The 20,389-nt window shown below is 40.9% G+C and overlaps 1 long non-coding RNA gene across 1 annotated transcript; it reads left to right on the forward strand.

Annotated features, from left to right (window-relative positions):
• Nucleotides 1–1,811: 1,811 nt before the first annotated feature.
• On the forward strand, nucleotides 1,812–6,466 carry LOC143417079 (uncharacterized). The gene is made up of 4 exons (XR_013097304.1): nucleotides 1,812–2,089; nucleotides 4,254–4,388; nucleotides 4,523–4,632; nucleotides 5,333–6,466. It is a non-coding gene; the product is annotated as an uncharacterized LOC143417079 (long non-coding RNA).
• The last annotated feature ends 13,923 nt before the right edge of the window (nucleotides 6,467–20,389 follow it).

The raw sequence follows: 20,389 nt of genomic DNA on the forward strand, positions 1-20,389 counted from the left end.
CTCACAGATCAGCAGTGAAGGGACAGCCAAGCTGGCAACAGAGATACGGAGGCACAATGGTGAATCACTCCCACGCGTCCCCCAACAATACAAGGCAGGGCGGGTGACTCAGAAATACTGATTCACCTATATGCCTACTTGTACATACAGTATGTGCACCCACACTCATGCACACACACTGACAGACAAACACCCACCATCCTTATAGTGTTATTACCATATGCATTGCTTTCTTATGCCAGAGTTTCTAGCCTCCAGATATGGGAAAAAATCAAAAGAGGAGGCCGTCCTTCTTCTCAGGTCGGCAAATACTTACTTTTGTGCTGATGCCTTAATGCACCCACATTAATGATGCTGTACAAGTCTCTGTCACTGTGTAGCCATAAGCATAATTTTGCTATGTGCAAGGTTAATATTACTAATATTTTTAATCCAAAACAAGATGGACTCTTCAACCTAACCATGTAATTTTGGCACCTAAATTGAAAAAAAAAAAAAGCACAAACTAACTGCTACACATGAGTCCCAATCAAGAACAATGCCATTGCTTTCTGACTAATGGTCTTTGGATCCAAATTTCATATGCAGTCGATGCTGGTTTTTCAAATTAGACTTTAGGAGTTCCAACTTTGACGTAAAGAGCATCCAGGCTCCCAATCCAAGACATCTAATGATGCACATATCTGGGAAATGACAAAGCAGCATTATTTGATTCCCTGGGAATCAAACTGGCTGGATTTATAATCTTAAAAAAAATGAGTAGGGAAGTGCATTTCACTACTGTTTCTAAAAGCCTGTTTAAGACTGTGTTATATTAGGGGAGCAGCCTATGCCTGCAGTTACAGAACTCTCTTTCTAAAGGTGAAGCGGAGACATCCTTCCCCATTTTTCTTCCCTGATTTTCCTCATCAGCTTACTTCTCCCATGTCCTCTGTCCTCTTAATGCAGCTTTTTGCTTGTGTCTGCACAAAAAAAAGATCTCAGGGCTCTTCTCTGCATTACAGAGATTGAAGAGAGAGTCAGAGCAAAAGTGAGAGAGAGAGAGGAAGAGGTAAAGAAGCCATTTCTCAGCTGCCTTTCTATCAAAAACTCCACACTGTCCAACACTTATCACGGGTTTACATTCTCATTTACAGAGGAAGCGGTTGGTTGCATGGTTAAATGCCCTTTTAACATACTTTTAATGCCCCAGACTAAATGTGTAGAGTGCATGCAGTCTGGAAGAACTTCATGTATAAACCCTGCTATTAGAAATAGAGCCAGAGCATATAATATTACAGCAAATACGTCTTAGCAATGAAGCTTTAGTTGCCTGTAGTCAATAATACAGCTTAACTCCTAGCAAAACTGCATTATGTGAAATTTTGGCAAATTTTCTTATATTCTTTCCTGAAAGTACAACTGTATGCACTCTCATGTTTGGGAAACTAGTAGGCAGTAACTTTAGCTTAGCATAAGCCTGTGAGTAGCAGAACACAGCTGGTTTAGCTCAGAGCAGAGGCAGATTTAAAGGTGCCTCTGCATATTCGATTTGTTTTATCCACACAGAATATAAATATAAAACTATTAAAGTGTGATTTTACAGACAGACCTGCTCTACATTTACTTCTTGACCAGTGACCAGATTCCATTTTTGAGTGCATTTTGGCAATAATGGCAGACAGACGGTCAGATCCCAGAGGGTGCCATATGCAACGGAAATCTGGTACTGCAAAAAATACAACAGTTATTCAGGAAGTATTCCTCTGACTGTCTTTGGAAACAAGTTTTGTTTAAAAAAAAGGAAAGAAATTCACAGAGAGCCAGATACTTCGATAAAAATGAGGTCATTCATTCTTTATTTTTCCTCCACAGTTTAGCTAAATTGAGCAGGAGGGAGGCTATAATTATTGCTGAACTGTTGCTGCTAATAGCTTTCATAAGGTACACTAAACTTCTAAATATCTGGATTCACAGCATCTGTTGTCAAATCAAGGATACCAGGAAAACAGTAACATATACCATGACTGTCAAGCATTTGTTGATATTAGCTAGCTAGCGCTGGCACTGAGTTACACCAGGTGTCCTCTTGGTCTCAGTTCTTGAACAGGTGAGAATTAATTGTTCCACACAAACCATTTGACGGTTATAAACCATCCTGAGGGCTGTATTTTAAGACATCATGGGTAAGTGAGCTATTTTGAGCTAGTCAGAGCTAATATTAGCACTCCTTTTACCTAGCTAAAACGCTGCGGTAGCATATGCAGTTGTTTTAAATGTGATATATAGATTAAATTGACTTGACTAAATGGTAAGCAGAAGTAAAACAATGATTGCTTTGTAAGTACAGCATTTGTATAACAGGAGGCACAAAGTTGCTTCTGTGAAGAAGTGGGATTAGCAGCATTGGTGACACAACAACACCACTCGCTAACATTAGGCCTTACAAGCATCAGAACATCACTCCACTGATTTGAATTCCCATGTATCTGATTCCTTATCGATTGTGATTTCATCTGAAAACATTCTATATTCATGAAAATTTAAAGACAGTTTTTGCCTTAAATACATCTATTATTGAAGATTGACCAAACATCCACAGCAATGAGATGAAAATGAAAACGTGGTAGAGAGAATCACACGCTCACTTTCTTTCACATAAAATGAGCAGTTGTTATAGTGCTTGCAAAATTACAATGGCAAGACAATAAGCGTATTGTGGCGAGATGGTACATCAGCTTTCCTGCCAGCTTAAAATATAATGCTCCAGAAAGTAAACCTGTGTGAGTCACTCCCGCTAACAGTGGAAATATTGACTGAGCTGCTCAGTGTACTGCACAACTTGATGGCTCTCCCAAACCTGATCGTTTTTCCCAGGAGGGCAGGAACTGGTTGTACCTCGGGCTCTTTTTCGGATACACATGCACACAACACGGATGGATTATTCATGCGCTCGTACGGACAAACATGCTCACTACATCCCAGCACAGACCTCATCGCTGACACCTGAGCAGAGAAGGAAATTGCTGCCAAATTTGAGGGACACTTCGAAAACTTTTCATTATTAGAAGACCTGGACACAAATTCTGCACTGTTCCAGCCCTCTCACAGTATCTCAAGGTGTTATTTATACTTTGCTACCGGACTGTGTGATGCTCCGGGAGGAGGGGATGATGGGGGGGGGGGCTATATGAGGGAGATGGGTGTTGACGATGGCACTTGTCGCCACATGGCACCTGTCAGTGCCTGTGCTGACATGTACGCTCAGATGGAGAGCAAGATTTATGGCAAGCAGCTTTTAAAAATCTGCCACTTGGCAACACTGCATCATTAACAAGCCTTCTGAAGGCCCACACTTGGCCTGCTTCCAGGAGACGAGAGGGAGAGTTCAGCATCTCTTTACCACCTCCCCCTCCCTTTCCCTCTACCTCCATATATCCTCCTCTATCTTTAGAGTACTATGCAAAGTCAGCACTCTTCAGCCATCTACCTTTAACATATCAAATGCATGCCCGCCAGCCTCTTTTTAACACTGAGCAGGAGAAGTGAAGGGCTGGGTGGCAGAGTGTAGCCATTAGAATGGACACCTGGTGGCTGATGCTGCTGCTACTCTCATTGTCCCCCCCAAAAACCCTCCACATATTTCAGTCAAACAAACTGAAACACTGAAGTTCAATTGCAGAGTTTGGAACAAGTAGCTTTTCCCCTAAAACAATCCAATTCACAGTAAAACACCAATCAGGTTAAAAAGAAAGAAAAGAAAAAGGGCCAATCCCCTGAGATTAAAAGTAACACTATTAGAGCAGTAAGTGGTGTCTTTATGAGAATGCAAGCTTAGCAGAGGAAAATAAGTGAGGCAGCTAAGCAAAGGACATCAAAGAGGCTTACCTCGAGGAGTTGCATGAGTGGGCCCAAATCACTTATCATAATTATCATTGCTCCCTCCATACCTCAGGCCCTGATTCACAATGGGGGAAAAATAGAGGCAGACATGATCTAAGTCACATTGAAATGCCACATTCATATGATTGCAGTTAATTAAGGAGGGTCCACAGCCAAAACAAGTTGCGAGATGATTTTTTTTGTTTAAACTTAAAGGTTAGGTGTGTGACGGTGCGCGTGATCACCAGGGGTAAACTTGTTACTTTAATGAGGTGTAACTAGAGGAGGGACACAAACTTGGAGGGTATATAACGCATGTGGGGGAGGCATCTGATGAACCATGGCCTTTACCCCACAGATTTATTGCATTTTCTTTTCTTTTTTTTTTTTAGACGAGCACCCAGGGAGACGATGTGCTGGGTGGATCTGATGTGTTTTACCAGCCGCTCAGTCGGGAACCATTACAGAAAAGTAACACAGTTATGCATGCAGTCAAAACCTCACATAACTGAAAATCCTGACAGTAGGTAGGCGCTTTTCTCTTAAACCATCGTACAGACCTCATTATTTTCTAGATTTGTCTCTGTTTTTCAAATTAAATGTGAGATTATCTGCTTTGCTTGCATTTAACTCTCTATGTACTATGCATTGCTTTTTTTAGAGTCCTTACAGATTGGTGTGCAGCAAGACTACTGCCCAGAACAGACCTTAATAACAACAGATGTGATGCTGATCAAGTTCGACAGGATAAAAGGAAGACCTGGGGTGGAGGTGGGTTGCAAATTGGCTTGCAGATACGGTGCAGCTGAGCCTTAAGTATTGTGGGATGTTATTTAGATCAGTTGGTCTGCTGCACCTGATATCTAGCCGGAGCTCTTGGTAACATTTCTATCAGAAAGCTGATAGTTGCAGTTGCTTTTCTACATTCTCTTTCCTCTCGACTGCTCTATCAGCACTTCTTTTACACAGAATGCATTGTAGTTGAGAGTATGTATGTTTCTGGGAATTGATATGTCATAAAAGAAAAATGTCAGGCTGAATAAAATGAAAAAAGCGAGTCATTCTCACTATATTTTCAGGTTACACTAAGGCCTGATTCAGACTTCTGCAGGGAATCCTGTAGAGTCTACAATGAAACCTATGTACGGGCCGTTGCCAGTATTTTTGCTTTGCTTGGATTGCTATGTTTTAATTACAGAACTATCCACTGTTTAATATGCAATGGCAGTTATAATAGAAAAAATAAAATGCTGGGGCTCTTTTTTATGGTCAGGTTTTTTGGGGGCAATCATATTTTTCTTTGTAGTTCACATCCCCACTTGTCCATTCTAATACTTTCAGCAATCTCTCTCCAGGATTTGCTGACATTTGTGAGTCCATATATTGATACTATGATTATTAATTCTGATACTGAGACATCATCACTGACATCTTCAACCTCTCTCTAACCACTGTCCCAATGTGCCTCAAGGCCCCCACAAAGAAGTCCTCAGTGTCCTCAACCACTACTGTCCTGTTGTACTCACACCCATCATTAAGAAGTGCTTCGAGAGGTTCGTCATGGGGCACATTAAGACCTGGCTGCCACTGACACTGGGGCCACTGCAGTTCACCTATTGCCCAAATCGGTCAACAGATGACGCCATCGCCACCCCAGGATGAATCCCCAGGAAGCCCTCATCGATTCTCATGTCATGTCTTAACTGTCTTTTTAAAATTAATTTGCCACAGTTAGTTTTGGACGCACGGCGGTGCAGTGTTTTGTACACAGTCTAAAGATGGGGTTAGCTTAAATGGTGACTCTAAACTCCCCGTAGCTGCAAATGTGAGCATCCGTCTCTGTGTGTTGACGCTGTGACAGGCAACTTTTCTGAGATGTACCCCACCTCTCACCCTATGGCAGCTGGGATGGCCTCCAGAGCTTCCTCTGTGATCCTGAATTGGAGAAGTGGATGAAAACGGATGGATGGGCTATTAGTGGCAACAAAAGTTACTCAACCTCACACATCTCCATGTATGAACATGACTAGATTTAATCCACACATTCTACTGTGTAATGTTACGTGACTCAAACATCCCACACATCAGAGATAACGCCCAAATTCAAAATAACCCAAGCAAGACAAGTATAGAATCACTCAGGCAATCAATAATTCAGTAAACACACAATCTTTATGAATGATTTTACACAGAGATCATCTTGTTTTATTGATTATTTCCCCCTGTGCTTTCTTGCTATACTCTTAGCCAAACATGCATTTGATTAAAGCTCGTGTTTTAATGTTCAAGTGGCTTTCACACAAAATATCATGCAAACATGGATTATGCAAACATTACATGTGTAGGTAGTGCAGTGGAAATATGACCTTTCTCTTTTAATGCCACGTTAACGTCTGACATGAAACTTGAATGCCCGAAAACGAATATTGTTAGTAATGTTGTAATAGTAGCGATGCAAAAAAGCATGTATCAGCACATTGAATTACATCACAGTACATCAGAGACTGCGATGCTATGTAAATATCCCCCATTTATATCAATGAACTACAGTGCAGTTCCCTGCCTACATGTAAAGCATTGTTCGAAGAGGCCTCTATTCATCATCAAGAACACCAGCAACAGACTTTGATGTTTTTTATATAAATCTTGTCTGTTTCCATTCATAACCAGTCTCAATCCACATTTTTCTGTCTGGTCCAAATGTAAAATTCACTTGTGTCACACCAAGTGACTCTAAACACCCAACGCTGAGAGTGAATGAGAGCCCTTATTACATTTCTCTAGCTCGGTGTTGAAGAATTCTTACATTTTTGTGCACCCGCCACTGGTGTGAGGGATCTAACAAGGCCGAGTGATGAGGAGCTGAAACAGTGTAACAATCGTTGTACCCCGCGCCAATTATTTCACATTGCTGTGATGGGTAAAATGCCTGAAAGCGCTAACTTCCCACCCGAAAAAAGTTGGTGCTTCACTCCTCCTGCTCCTTGTTTGGCTGCCACGCATGGCTTCTTCTTAGACTATCCGCAGGGACTGATCAGAGTAGCGTGGTCTTGCTAACAGAGCTTTGGCCATGTGTTAAGGCTAACAAGGTGAAAAAAATAATAATGAGCAAACCCAAAGAAGAGGTCTTTAGCTCCTTTCTGACCTCAATGTCAGTATTACCTCAATCCAATTCATCCAGTATGTTGCTCCTGCCGGAAAAGACGAGCATTAAGTGGAAAGTATGAACCTGCACAGCCTGACCCTCTGCTGCAAAGCGCAGATTTGAAGCGAGGGGAAAAAACTTGAAGAAAGCATCTAAGACTTTTGCATGTGTCTCTTTAGCAACATGAGCCATCATAACTCTGAGAGAAAAGCACAAAGAACAAGAGCAAAAATGGCAGGTGAACTGAACAGTCACATTCAGTACGGCAGCATATGGTGGCCAGTAGCCACACTGTTCATGTTCTCTTGTATTTGTTACTTGAAACTCTATGAAGAGCTTTTGGCATGTCAGCAAAAGCTGTTGGAAAAGCAAATAATCATTAACTCCCACCCAGGCAACTTTGAGCAGCTTGTTGCCTAGCATGAGACCGTCTGTTGATGATGTAAGCCTATGCACTTCACAAGCACCTTCAAAAACATATTATTTTATCACTTTATCGCTTGCAGCACTTGATAGCTCAGTTTCCGTACTCTAAGTTAAGAAACCATATCAGCACAACGCAGTTAGGGCTGCAACAGCACATAAACAGCAAATAATAAAGCATCTTTGCTCAAGCATGAAAAATTACATTCAGTCTTTTTTTTTAAATCTAACAATGAATGAAATCCCATGTCCTGAGCACTCAGTGATTAAATTGGTATATGCTATTCATGAAACAGAGACAGAGGAATACCCACCCACTGCAATAAAGGAAACACATTTATGTGTAAGCATTCGATCATCTACCTCAAATCTTTTATTTTGCACAACAAAAACATATAAAACAATGCTTTACTAAAGATTAACTCCCAACCTTTAGTCTAATAGTATCGCCGGCAGACAGGAGTCACAACGCCGGCAAAGTGACTCAGATATCACGGGGTAACCGACATTATTAAAATGTGTCAATACACGCCGTGACATGCTCTAAATAGCGAGTGCATTACAATGAAAAATATGGCTTTTCATTTTTTAAAGAAGTTCCCTTTTCATCTGTAGTGGGAACCATGTATTATTTCGTGTAAATAAGCTTGAGGTCCTTAGAGGTGAATATGAAATGAAAACAGGAGCACACCCTTATTTCCTCTTGTTTCCTGGAATAACCCTATAGCCCCATAGATTGATAACACATCGTGTTAGACACAGAAAAATGATGCCTTAGTTAAGCGTTGACACACAGATTGTATTTAGTGATAATTTTATTACCATTTATTGATGTTTATAATAAAGAAACAGATGATTCTGAGCAATCAGAGGGGTTTGTATCATAGGGGTAAGGGGTGGGGTACACCCTGGAGAAGTCACCGGTCCATCACAGTGCTAACACTCACATTCACACCTATGGCCAAATTAAGCATCACCTGCTAACAAAACAAGCGTGTCTTTACTGTTTTTGTGTTTTTTACCGACTGCGTGAGGAAGCTGGAGCACCGAGAGGAAACAGAAAGGCCCCAGCCAATAAGCTTTCTTCCTGTGACGCCACATCTCTAACAACTGCATCAACGTAAACTATCATAGACTATATATAACACTATATATAAAAATAGAGGCAATTTTCATCAGCACAGGCATTTTATATACATTTTTTTGCCACCCTTTACCTAACTCCAAGTGTAAAAATGTAAATATTTCCACAGCTGTGAAAGATAGATGTTCACTCTTCTGTTATGAAACCTTGTATTTTTTTCCCCATTTTTCAGAGTTAAAGTTTGACGTGGCAGAAGAAGCTCAAGCTTTATACTTTTTTTTCAGCAAACGGTGTCAATGCCCGAGGCTGTGCGAGGGCTGATTTGAACAGAAAACCCACGAAACAACACAAAGACCAACAGGCACTATTACTTGCCTTCACTGTAGAGTTTGGGTTATCAAAAAAGTGCATTTTTCCTTTATTCCATTTTCCTTGTCACATCACTGCAGTGTATCAGATTTAACAGATAAGGACAGTTTTAAAGTTGCTGCCATCAGGGAAAACTGGACTGACTGCATTTCAGCTATAGCTTTAATCTCACTAATATCAAAAGCGATTTTTTTTAAAAGATGCTAATAAATTAGGGTTATTAACCAGCATGTTTTAAAAGGATGAAACTGGGATCCGAGTAGAATGGGATGAGGGATAAACTATATTAGCAAACCAAAAACTCAAGAACTATTTTTTTTTCCAGCGACTGGAATTATTTATCACGGATCTTGAAGAAACTGGCTCATATCTATTGCATGCTATACATCTCTCCTGGCTGCATTGTCTCTGACATTTGAAGGACTGAAAGTGACAAATATCGACAAGTTTATTCTAAGACAGCATGATGTGCTCCTCGGCAGGGATTTTATTTTTGGAAAAATAGGTGCTCTGCTGGCATGGGCATATGAGGGGGTGGGATATGACAAGCCATGATAGGAAATTGATTTTTTTTTACTTTAACCCTGGGTTCAATTATTGAGGTTGATGGGACAATAATGATGCCTATCTGCAAATACTGCCCATCCCAGCTCGTGCCATTTTGTTTTCTCTTCCATCAGGTTTGATGGAGCTTTAATTGATTCACTAATTGCCTTTAATTATAAAGTAAATGACTTCTTTTTTCCACGCTAGTTGGGATATCTGTTTCGGTGGCTATCAAAGAACAAGTTAATAACCCGGATGGTAGGGTTAATAATCCCAGCCGGTGGTGTAATTGTCATTAGATCTTAGTAAACATATAGAAATGGAATTAGTCCATGAGCGCACGATTGCGTTTCGTGTCACATCTTCTGCAATCTTCATGCTATACTATACAACTATAAAACCTAAACTATAAAACCCAAATTCATCATATATGACTCTGATTTCTTGTGTTATTTCTTTAAGAAAACAGGACATTTGCCATTCGTCCCTTTTTCTTTGTGGGTGCTGTGGCAGAAGTTACGCCGGAGCTGCCGCTAAACTGCTCATTGAGGGAAATAAATCACAGGACAGACGTTTCCTAGCACGTTACTTTGTAAAACTAAAGTTCACCAATCGCTGAAGGTTGAAAAAAAGGGAGTATCCTGAGATTTCTGCTGCTGGTGCGGTTGTTGTTGTTGAGTTAAACACACCGCTTGCTTTGCCACCCCTGATAAATAAAACATAGAAGTGCTTCAGGAGAACGGGGTCTGCCTCCCTGCCTGCATCAGACTTTCCCTGAATACACTGTGGACACTGTGTCTCAACCTGACACCACAAACACTCAGTGCTTTTCACACGTCTGCACTCGCTAGCGCTTTACCGTTCCGCATTCACGTACCCCCATATTCATGCCAAAAATATCCATGCTTTTTCTGGAACGCTCGCTTGTGATCTTATCACAGAGTGCCGTAGTCGGTGTTCACGTGCATGCTACAGATGGCTACGCGCAGGAAAAACACAGGCACAGAAAACATGGACAATTCAGTTGTATTATTGCCTCACTTTAATGTCTAAATTCCTTCAAACTTATTTTTTCTTTTCCTCTGAGTAATATCAATAAATGTCTGGGGCGCACTGGAAAAAAAAACGTATGAATAACACAATTCAGTTTAACTTATGCAGCTTCAATTCACAACAATGCTTATCTCTGAGTTTGGAATACTGAAGAGAACACCAATCATTCAACTAAAGTAAGCAGCAGATGACAGTGGTGTGGAAAAAAAAACTCCTATCTAACAGGAAGAAACCATATCCAGGCTCAGCGAGGGCTGCCATCTGCACTAGCTGGTAGGGGTGGGGGAACAAACAGGAGATACTGTGCTACTTCCTAACTCAGGCACAAAAACATCACTATTCCTAAAGTTTGCTGTGAGCAGATGTCTTCATATGAAAGGAAGAAACAAGCTTTTTGTTAATCCACGATCTACTGACCAAGCAGTATGCTTTGGTTGTATGCAGGTAAACAGTTCGTGTGGAGAGCAAGCGAGGGATAACGTTCTTTGATGTGCAATCTGGAAAACAATGGTTTTGATCTAATGATGGTAGCTTTTTAAATTTTTATTTCCACAATGATCAGCACACACAACAGAGAGTCTCATCACAGAAAGGAAAACCATGAAGTATTTCCCCTTTTAACTAGAGGCTAAACTAGAGGTGCCACATTTTGGTCAGTTTGTATTTGTCTGTGCAGATGTCCAGTTTATAGCCCAATGAAGACACTACCAGTGAATTTTGATTGGTTGAAAAGTTTGCCTGTACAGGAAAGGAAATGATAGCAAAGCTTAGAGTAAAGGGAAGCACAGACAGTGGCTACAGTGAACAGCACGTTTTAATGCTTTCGTGTAACTACAACATACAAAGACTACTAAAGTCTTTGTATATTATGATTTTGGTCGTCTCTGCGGCAGGCTATAGAAGGGCAAACTACAACAGGAATAGGAATAGCCCACGGACCAGCTGTTGCTCATGTTTTAGACACGGCCCTCTGGTGACACTACATAACAACAACATGTTGGCGCAGCTGTGCATAGGTCCCTTTACTCAGCAGGCTACTTGATGCAAAACACCAATCAAAAAGGTCAGTAACTGTGCCTACAAAAAGCAAAAGCTGCAGCTCAACTCCTTGGAAGCCCTTTTTGTTACAGATACCTTCACCATTTACAGGGCACAATGGAGCAGCATGGCCAAAAGCTTGTGTAAGAACCTGCTCTCTTGATATGATTTCTATCTGTCTGAGCCAAGGTAAGGATAGTGCACAACCCTGTGAATGTCAAAGATATGAACAAGCTGCTGGTCACACTCATGATACACATGCCTTCTTCTGTCTCAAAGACGTTAAATCCTTCCATCACTACAGCGTCTGTTTGGTCTCTTGTGCCATATTCGTGGACTCCACTCATTACCAATAGTGCTCCTCAACCAGAAGGGGGCCTGTCAGCTGGCACTTAAACACGGTACCGCTTCTGATGCAGGGCACAAATCACAGATGTGCATCTGCAAGTATTAATAAAAACTCAGGTGACATGAGTCGATTACCAAAAAGGTTAAGTGGAATCCTGAAGTGCTACTGCTGGTCCCTATTGTATACACATGACTGTGCAGCACATGAGTCTTGCAGTAGCATGCTCTCAGACTCCAAAGCTTTCTTTTTTTTTCATACAAGTGCTTGCTGAGTGCTTTCTGCACAGTCAAACATCATACATTCATAGATAAGAACCACATGCATAATTCAAGCCAAACAGTGAACGGCATGACCAACAAGAATAAAATAATTAAAAAAAAATTCTTTATCTGCGCACCTTTTTTTTCCTGCCACAGAAATAAACAAGAATATGAACAAAATAGAGGAACAGAAAAGTGCCATCCAAAATTAAGGGGTGGATGTTATTCAGCTGCTCCTGGTCTAATGGCTGTTGCAAAGTTACACAAAAAGTTTTTATCTTTTGCTTCGGCCGAGGACTGCTTCGTGGCATGTGGGCTGAGACTGACTGACTGAAGGGTTTTCTGCTGCAGAAATTTGCCTGAGACTCAAATTCTGTAATGGTGATGAACTACAGATGTAAGACAGAGAGCAAAAAGTCAACTGTCTGGTGAAATCCGAACAGAAATATAATTCAGACAGGTCAATGTGAAATAGCCGACATGGGGAAGACGACTATCGCAAAGGTTGTGTTTCAGAGACCTTTTACAGATGCTTATATCACAAACTTTCAGACAGCATTCCAATAAAAATACATGCGTTTCAAAGTCAGAGTTGCTTTTCTGTGCTTCTTACTTTCCATATTACACTGACACTATCTGAACTGTCAGCCGAACAAATTATTTGTAAATTGCCAGAACTGACACGTATGAAAGCTGAGCTTATCTATCACACACAAAGATAGTCAAACTTTTCCACTGCATTGTGGTTCATGTTTCATTTAAATCTATTAAAAAACACTCTTTGGCAGCTTGGAAGCTACAGCAACAAGCTGTGAACTAGGGTTGCCAACCGTCCCTTAAAAAGCGGAATCGTCCCATATTTAGAAACAAAAGTACACGTCCCGTATTGAGCTAATAAGGGACGCACTTTGTCCCGTAATACAGTGAGAATCAAAAGTAGTCTATAAATGTTTATGGAATTAACGCTTTGTTTGAAAACATAATTCCCAGCCCCTCTCCTGCTTTGTGACCAATGAGCTGACAGCACACTTATGACAATTCAGATTACCGCTCATCTCATTGGTCGAGGAAAGGTCGCTTGCGGAGAAAATACCGGAAGACAACAGATGACCACAACAAGAAGCATGGCCAACAGGGAAACAAACGCCGACACTGCGGTGCAAGTCTCGGACGACAGTACACCTAAAGCTGGGCAAACACTGTGCGATTTTTTCAGTCACGTTATTCAGCTCCTGCTCAAACTGCACGATTGACTCGCAGGGGTTAGAAGTTGGTAGGTCACGATGCAGGGTCTCACACTATACGGCCCGATGCTCTGATGCGACCTGAGTGCTCACACTGTGCCTCCATAACATGAAGGTTATAACAGAAAATCTGTCGCTCTCTCTGTCTTTCACTCACACAGACACACCACCACCACCATCAACTTTGCTAAATTGCTAATGAAAAACATGATCAGGCAGCTGTGAATGAGCAGCAGTGTAAATCCAACTATTTTCACGGTTGTTGTGGTCGTGATAATTTTGTGAGGCCACATGGAAAAGGCTCGGATGAGCTTTCCAAAGTTCTACAAGTTGTGCCTCCATCACTTGTGTCCAGATCACACGCTGCACAGCCGTGCTGCTCCGTCTTTTACACCAACGTTTACGTGTTTGCGCGCGAGCAGTGTGAGCGGCTCACGAGCGATTGATGATCGGGAGCTGCTCGAGGTGTTAATCGCTTCTCGTTACCCCACGTATACTACACGATGCACGATGAAGGCCAAAATCGGGCCGATCACCAAATCAGTCGCACGACTCAAAAATCGTCTCAAAATGGACCAAAGATCGCACAGTGTGAGCCCAGCATTAGAGCAGCAATGTTTGTTCGCTCAGAGAAAGAAAAAAAGGCTGCAAAAGTACAGGGAGGAATGGGAAAAGGGAAACACCTGGCTGGAAAAGTGCAAGATAACACCTATAAAGCGCACTGCACTGTGTGCCGGCGCACTTTTTCCATAGGCATGCTTCTAATGGTGGGCACATGAAGAACATGAGGGGCGTGAAAGCTCGGGGAACCCTTAACCAATTTCTTGTTCACCAGGCCACGGCAGAAGCAGATATGGTATGTAAACACTGGTTTGTTTTTTAAACCCTCTGGTTAAGGTTAAAATGGGCATGTGCAGTGAATATCAGCGCTATGTGGCCAGAAGTGTGATAATATAATTTATTTTGTGTAATAAACAACTGCAAGGATAGATGATTACAATAAATAGATGACTAATACATAAAAGTAATACATAGATGAATAATGATGATGAGTTATGATGCGTAATCATGGGAACAAGCGGGTTTACAAACAGGAGCAGCTGATTAGCTTTAGAAAAGCTGAAATAATACCTCAACTGAAGCCAATTGTACTAAATGCACTATATGTGCACTGTTACAAGAATATTTTTCGTTCTATTGCTTTCTATTAATTTATATAATTTTAAGTTAAGCAGGACAGAGTTCTTTTAAAGAAAGATTTACTTATATTCTCAAAAGTTAAGCATGACAGGCTTCTGTTTAAGAAAGAGACCTGTTTTACTGTGTTAATGTTGTCATTTTGAGCTAAAAATAAATAGCTAAATGATCATTTGTTTCCCATATGGTCATATCACAAAGAATATGCATCTGCTTAAATCAAATTCAAGTCAAATGGTTAAAAAATAATTTCACACACACAAAAAAGAGCTACCACACTGGGAAGGGTGAAGACAACTAGGTTGCCCGGCCCTGGCCACAAGGTGTCCCTTATTTATTTTTCAGGGAGTTGGCAACCCTACTGTGAACCCAACACTAACATGTTTTAAAGTTAATACTGCACACATGTTGGAAACAGTTGTTGGTTCATCAAACAACATTGTTATTCATTTGAGTCATTTCCAACTGTCTCCACATGCTATTTAATGTTAAACAGGAAGTCTCCAAAAGTTGATTCTGTTGATCTGGATGTAACGTTTTCAGAGGGAGAAACGTTTCGTCACTCATCCAAGTGACTTCTTCAGTCTCAGGAACGTTTCTCCCACTGAAAACGCTACGTCCAGATCAACAGTATCAACTTTTGGAGATTTACTTACCTGGATGATTGAGCATGCATCAAGACGTTAAACAGGTAGGTTTTCTTCTTGTTTTTTGGTGAAAGCAAGTGGCCAGCTGTGGCTACATTTGAGTTGAGGGCTGGGTGGCTAAACAGTAAGTAGAAGCTCACTCTGAATCACCATAAAGCCAATTGATGACTCTCTGTTGGGTCATCAAAAGCACATGTTTGGCTATATTAGCTACTTTTAAGAACTGGGTTAGCATAGCTTATCATAAAAACTAGAAAGTAGAGGCACAGCTAACTTGGCTATGTTTAAAGGTAAAATCAGTCTACACCTTAAAAAACTCAACTTGATATGCTAGGAAAAGAAAAACAAGAATACAAGAACGTGTTGTCTCAGGTTATGTGGAAGACTTATGTGTAGCAATGTATGATAGCCTCTAGCCTTATCTGTTTGCCTTACGACTGCCTCCACGGCTTAGTTTTTTTTGCATCTCATTACATGTATAACATGTTAATTAGTAAGCTGTAGATGTGTTGATATTCAGTTTTTGTTACTGTTTTTGTTTGTTTTTGTTACTCTGTTGATCACTGACTTCCTGACGGACAGGAAGCAGCATGTGAGGCTGGGAAAGAATGTCTCGGACTCCCGGACCATCAGCACCGGCTCCCCTCAGGGCTGTGTTCTTTCTCCTCTGCTCTTCTCTCTGTACACCAACTGCTGCACCTCCACCCACCACTCTGTCAAGCTAATCAAGTTTGCAGATGACACCACTGTTATTGGACTCATCTCGGACGGGGACGAGTCTGCCTACAGGAGGGAGGTTGAACGTCTGGTGACCTGGTGCAGCCACAACAACCTGGTGCTGAATGCCCAGAAGACAGTGGAGATTATTGTGGACTTCAGGAAGCACACAGCCCCACTCCCCCCCATCATCCTGACTGACACCCCCATCACCTCTGTGGACTCATTCCGCTTCCTGGGTACCACCATCACCCAGGACCTGAAGTGGGAGCCCACCATCACCTCCGTCATTAAGAAATTCCAGCAGAGGATGTACTTCCTGAGGCAGCTGAAGAAATTCAACCTGCCAACACGGACGATGATGCAGTTCTACACTGCAATCATCGAGTCCATCCTCACCTCCTCCATCACCGTGTGGTACGCTGGAGCCACTATCAGGGACAAACAGAGACTGCAGCGTGTTGTGCGCTCTGCTGAGAAGGTGATTGGCTGCAGACTCCCATCTCTGCAGGACCTGTACACCTCCAGGACACTGCGGCGTGCAGCTCGGATCTCAGCTGACCCTTCTCACCCTGGACACAGTCTGTTTGACCTGCTCCCCTCAGGCAGGAGGCTCCGGTCCATTCGCACCAGAACCTCTCGCCATAAGAACAGTTTCTTCCCCTCTGCTGTTGGACTCATGAACAATAACCATATGACTGTTATGGTACGCTGTGTTCACTGCATCATTCCATGTTTGGCACTGATCACCACCTGCACTCATGTATATATCTATCTACTTAGCACTTTTAATTCTTATTCTTATTTTTATTTTCATGTCTATTTAAGCGTAATTTATGACAGTATGTTTGCACTGAAGCACCGCAGCAATTTCCTAATGTTGTAAACCTGCTCAACATCTGGCAATAAAACCCTTTCTGATTCTGATTCTTATTCTGATTCTGCAAATCTTGTGATTACCAGTGACTCAAACAATAAGTATTAGCTCTCTCATAGTATTAATCTAATAAAAAACAAACAAAATCATATAAGTACACTTTCAGAATTTTGGTTTCTTTAATCTGCTCTGACAGTATCACTGTACTTCTAGAATATCAGTAAACCTGTATACCCGTGAGAAAATACAAGCAGTTTTTACTGTATAATCCCTCAATATTGGGAACCGCTTGCTTTTTCTTCTTCTGCTGCTTCTGTGAATTCATCCGTCCTCAGTGGCAGGTTGTTTGCACCTTAAGATGCCTGCCATCTGTTCAGTTAACACTTAGGATATCCTGATCACCAGCATAGCTGACAGGCTATAATGATGAATTACATGATTAGAAAATCCAGCCATGGTAAAAAAGAAAACACACCCTCTCTCAGTTCTGAGATCTTACAGATTAGAAGATAATTAGAAATGATCTAGTACTTACCAAGTCTTAAAATTAGGTAGATGCAACCTAAGATGAGCAACACATGACATATTACACTGTATTGTTTTTATGTAATAAAAAATTACGCTAAAATGTAAAAACAGTGTTTGAAAAACTGAGTAGACCCAATGATTCAGACAGGACATTAGTTTATGTACAGCTGTCCAGGTTCAGTTGGGGTGAAGTCTGGACTTTGACTGGTCCAACCTTATCTCTTTTCTTTTTCAGCCATTCTGTTGGAGATTTGCTGCTGCTCTTGGGATCATTGTCCCGTTGTATGAAGATGGACTGATATTTGTAACACATGGCCTCACATTTGACTCTAGAATTCTTTGGTATACAGAAGAGTTCATGGTTAACTCAATGACTGAGTCCTCTGGCTCCACTACAAGCCCAAATAATAACCCGTCCTCCACCGTGCTTGAAAGTTGGAATGCTGACATAGTCTGTTATTTTTTCCTCTAAATCTACTCCTGTGCCAAACGTCTCCTCTTTGTTCTCATCTGTCCAGAAGTCTGCAAACCTAAACTGTGCTGCCATGTTTTTTTCTAGAGGGAAGACACTTTCTCTAGGCATCACTTCCAAAGAAGTAATTTTTCTAATTGTTTTTAATTTTTCTAATTGCACGGTCTGACCTTGGGTTGAATTTGCTCATGGAGTATTTTAAACTTCATTACTCTCATAACCTTTCTCACTGTGGTATGATGGACTTCAGGTTTTTTGGAAATGGCCTTTCCAGATTGATGAGAAGCAACAATTGCTTCTCTAAGCTCCTTGATGATGTGTTTCCTCTGTATGCTAACACACACCTGAATGCAAAACGTTAGATTTTTATAGAGGTGCTCACACTTACTGGTGATCAATTAATCAACTGTTTTTGATTAGCAGCACCTGGCTGCTACTTAACCTCTTAATTTCTCAGTAAGCAGTTAGGCTGTACTTAACTTTTCACACACTGCTGCTGCATTTGGCTTAATTTTTCATTTCATTTAAATTAATAATGACATAGAGTGACATGTTGTGTTTTGTAGTTCGTCCGAGGTTGAATTTATCTAATTTTAAGACTTGCTAAGGATTAAATTCCTCTTATTAAATCCAGATATGTAAAACCTTACATCTTTAAAGAGTGAACTTTGTTCTTGCCAACAATGTGTTAAGACCTATTTTAAGCATATTTTCACATTGTTTGGTACATTTCTGACAGTTATTTGTTACTTATCAGTGAAACTGTTGATTATAGCACTGCTCAGTGTTGGAATCTTATCATCTCACAACTAAGTAAGTTGGCATTTAAAAGTTTTGCTTATTCATTTCACTATGAAACAATCCACCGCGAGTAATGTGAAAGGTAACAGTTGTTGAAGCCACATCTAATTAGCACCCAAACTTGCAGTTTGGAATATTTTATCATCTTTTAGCTTACTGTTTTGGTAAAAATTGGATTTATCCCCACTGGGGGACAGAATCCTGACTCCATGTGAATGCTAAAGAACTTCACTTCAACACTGTGGTGATACAGTGTGCCAGTGTTGTGTTTCTGGTGTGGCTGGTTCAAAATCAAGTAATGCAGGCACGAGATGAAATGGAAAAATATGCAAAGTTTAAATGTAAACACAGTACCTAAAAGAACCACAACAAATACTCCAGCAAAACAGTGCAATCCATTATGATCCCATCTATTTTCTAAACTGCTGGTTCTGTTCATGGTTGTGTGGGCTGGAACCACTCCAGATATCTCGGACACACTGCCTATCAATCTCATGCCTAAGCCACATACTTATACTTACTGAAAAATAACACTGAAAAGCATCTAACCCCCTTGTCCTTGAACATGCAGGTGAGAACAAGTTATCCCCGCTCCTCTACCCCATTCCTTGTTTTCCATCTTAATATCCGCCGACAGCTTACTAATAAAATTCCTTTCATTAAATGGTTGATTGACTCTGACCTGCTAATAGACATGTAATGGAAGCACAGCACTAAATTATTCCCAGAACTGGTTTATTCAGAATAAAAGCACACGGCTATTGAATGCAATGCATGCTAAGCACTAGTGAGGTTGTCTTCAGTTTTACACTATTGTAAAAGATGAAAGCGATGATCCTAAAAGAGTGAGCTAATAGTGAGTTGGTTTGTGTTTACAGGTGCATGCACAGAATAAAGAAAAGTTCACATGACATAATGCAAGAGAGGAAAAAGTTATCTGAAATCGAGTCAGCTGCCACAAAGTGCTCTCCACTCTTATTTTGTATTTCCCGTCTCTACCTTGCTGAGAATGTATTGTGAAGAAAAGCATCTAATCCACTGAGAGGATGTCTTGGACTATTCTGGGAGAAAAAAAAGCTGCTTCAGCAAATAGCAAAGTACATGAGCAACGACAAGCCCCCCCCCCTCCACACTTTACATACAAATAGCTGTCAAAATAAAATTGCCTATTTTGAATAAGGATATTCCTGGGACAAAAACACAAATATATGAAAGGACAAAGCGGCCCACTGGAACAGGTAGAGAAAGCATGAAATAAGATATTAATGTGTTCTAAATTGAAAGACACTGCGTTATGACTTTGAAAATAAAGTAAACTCATGTCACTTTCATCAGTTTTTCAATATAAATGTTATTATTTTGATATTCTCATCCTGCATGCCTCCCACCGAGCAGCGTAATGATGTTCTTCATTCAGTGAGTTCACTGCGATGTTTTGATAGAGGTCAATGGGAAGATGGCCTTTTCAAAAAGCAAGGTAGGCATTATTGAGCATTAGTTTCCACAGAAAGGATATTAGCAATATTTTCCAGTCACAAGATCACCGTGTTTATTATTATGCATGTCCCGCAAAATCTCTAAAAACGTTCGAGGCCTTTATCATGAAAAAAAAAAGTATTTTTTATCTGTACCACAAGTGCATCCTATAATTTTTGTCTTCCAGCTTTGCCTTATTTGCTGATTGTGATCTACGAGTGCTCTCCTTTTTCTCTTCTCATTCTCTTCACCCCCAACCAGTCACGGCAGGTGGCTGCCCCTCACTGAGCCGGCCTGTGTAG

This window comes from Maylandia zebra, linkage group LG3, assembly GCF_041146795.1.
Source record: "Maylandia zebra isolate NMK-2024a linkage group LG3, Mzebra_GT3a, whole genome shotgun sequence".
In the NCBI taxonomy this organism is placed as follows: Eukaryota; Metazoa; Chordata; class Actinopteri; order Cichliformes; family Cichlidae; genus Maylandia; species Maylandia zebra.